Genomic DNA, 2,751 nt, shown 5'->3' on the forward strand with positions numbered 1-2,751 from the left:
ACATCTTTCTTACTGAAACATAGTGTAACCTTGGATGTTCCTTTCAAGTAGCGTAACAACCACTTGCCTACTTCCCAATGCTTTCTATCTAGATTAGACATAAAACCTCTAACAAATCCCACTACATGAGCATATTCTGGTGATAAATGGATTTTATATCTACTTGGAATGCTTCATATCGCCTTAAGTTGGTGCTTTGAACTCAAGTATTTGATGTTTTTTATGTGTTTTGTGTTGAGTAATTGCAGGGCATCAGTCAGAGGTGGAACTGAGCTTTTAAATGATTATATGTTGATAAGTAATCAGGGAAGGAGTCGTCGAAGTTTGTACGAAGGATGGAGCATAAAAAGAAGAAAGTTGCAGAAATTAAAAAGAAAGCAGGCGCGCCCGCACCCAAACGAGCGCGCCCGCACCCCATTTGTCAGACACAGAGCGCGCCCGTGCCTGTTCAAGCGCGCCCGCGCCAGCCAATTTCTGCAAAATCCTAAATTTATTATAATTTGGTTATTGCGAGAGTCCAGGTCAACCATAGCTATATATATAAAGAAAAGAAGACGTTTTTAGGAGAAAGGAAGCCAGGGAGAACATAGAGAAGACCTAAAGCACACAAGACGGCTAAGGAGAAGAAGATTTAGTTTTCACTTTTGTATTCTTCGATTTAAGCGATACTTTTGGATGCTTATTTTTGATTTGTTCTAAACCCTAGTACTTTTATATTATCTCGTAGTATTCTGAACTTATTTATTATCATGTTTCATTGGAACCCATGGTGACGATGTGTTCGATCATGAACTAATCATTGTCAAGGGTATCTAGCGGATTTATTTATGGATTTCAATAGTTGATTATTCTAAATCATTAGTGTATGGTGATTTATGATTTCCTAGTATGCGTGTACTTATTCTTCTTAGATGCATAGCTAACATCTAAGTCATTTGTTAATCTTTATTGAAGCGAAAGTGGATATAGAGGTTTAGAACTTGCCATGCTAGCATAGGTTTATATATGTTATCATGCATGATTCGTAGTGTAATTTTAACCATCTTACGCTGCCCTATGTAATATTGATAGATAACTTGCTCATTAAACTGTTATGTTTTCAAATCTTATAGACATATAGGGTCTAAGCATAATTGGTATCTGCTCAACTTCTATCTTATTTGTGGATATTTAGTAGTAGGGTATACGTATATCGAAAGATAGCGTATACTAATTTTGTGTTATCTGATTAGTTGTAATCACCATCACATGCTAAGATTAAAGGCATAAACTCTGAATGAAGTATTTAATAAAGTTAGAATCCCATGTTTTATCTCATATAAGTAAATCAATTTTATTCTCTTAGTTAATGCATGCTAGTATAATCACTTTAATTAATTGATCAACTCAAAATTGATACTTGTCTTAGCAGTGAATAATAACCATACATTATTGCATAAGTGCATATTTAGTTTAAACCAATCTCTGTGGGAATGAACTTAACTTAATCTTATACTACATGTGATTGCGTATACTTGTGTGGTTTTGTGCGAACAAGTTTTTGTCGCCGCTACCGGGGATCGGTGTTAAATTTAGTTTATGTGCTTGTCATCAGTGTTCGTTAAAGTTCACTGACTCGGATTATTCTTTTACAAGGTTTACTTTGTTCGTGTGTTTCAGGTACTCTAGAGAGCGTGTATGCAAACACGTTCTCAATCTCGTAAGGAAACACTAGACGAAGTTGAAGAAGAGGAAAAAGAAGTTTTTGTTACAATTGGTGAACCAATAGCAGAAACGAAAGCATTGAAGGATTATTCTCAACTGAAAATTAATGACATTCAGTCTAGCATTGTCAGACCAGCCATTGCAGCTAATACCTTTGAAACCAAGCCTGGCACGATTCAAATGGTACAGAATTCAGTCCAGTTTAGGGGTTCTCCAACGGAAGATCCCAATATGCACATTAGGGATTTCATCGAGATCTGCGACACCTTCAAGTTCAACGGTGTTTCTGAAGATGCTGTGAAACTGAGACTTTTCCCATTTTATCTGGGGGATAAAGCTAAGAGTTGGTTGCACTCTACCACCAGGTTCTATTGCAAAATGTGAGGATCTTGCTCGAAAATTTCTTACTAAATTCTTCCCTATGGCAAAGACAACTGTAATCAGGAATGCTCTTACTCAATTTGCACAGCAATCAGGTGAATCTCTATGTGAATCCTGGGAGCGCTATAAGGAGATGCTTAGGAAGTGTCCTCATCATGGAATTCCTGACTGGATGGTGATAAATTGCTTTTATAATGGTTTGAAAACACAGTGAAGACCTATGTCTGATGCAGCATCAGGTGGATCTTTATGGGCTAAGAGCTATGAGGAAGCTTATGAGCTAATTGAGATGATGGCCGCTAATAAATATCAGAATCCAACTCAGAGACTACCACAAAGCAAGGTAGAAGGAATTCTGTAGTGGATACAGCTACGGCTATCACTGCTCAGCTCAAACTGTTGACTATGAAGGTCGATTCTATGACCAACTATGGTGTTCATCAGATAACTAGTGTTTGTGAGCTTTGTGCAGGTTCGCATAAGACGGAGCAATGTGCTATATCTTGTGAATCAGCTCAGTTTGTGAGCAATTTTTAGAGGTCACAGCAATCAGTTCCTGCCACTTATCATCCTAACAACCGCAACCATCCTAACTTCAGCTAGAGCAATAATCAGGGTGGTATGCAACAGCCTTACCAGTAGTTTGGAAACAAGCCTTTCAATCCT

At 37.6% G+C, this 2,751-nt stretch overlaps 1 non-coding gene across 1 annotated transcript; it reads right to left on the reverse strand.

Annotated features, from left to right (window-relative positions):
* Positions 1 to 2,140: 2,140 nt before the first annotated feature.
* Positions 2,141 to 2,247, reverse strand: LOC141716305 (small nucleolar RNA R71). The gene has a single exon (XR_012573018.1). It is a non-coding gene; the product is annotated as a small nucleolar RNA R71 (small nucleolar RNA).
* Positions 2,248 to 2,751: the final 504 nt, after the last annotated feature.

Source organism: Apium graveolens, chromosome 3 (assembly GCF_009905375.1).
Source record: "Apium graveolens cultivar Ventura chromosome 3, ASM990537v1, whole genome shotgun sequence".
Classification (NCBI taxonomy): Eukaryota; Viridiplantae; Streptophyta; class Magnoliopsida; order Apiales; family Apiaceae; genus Apium; species Apium graveolens.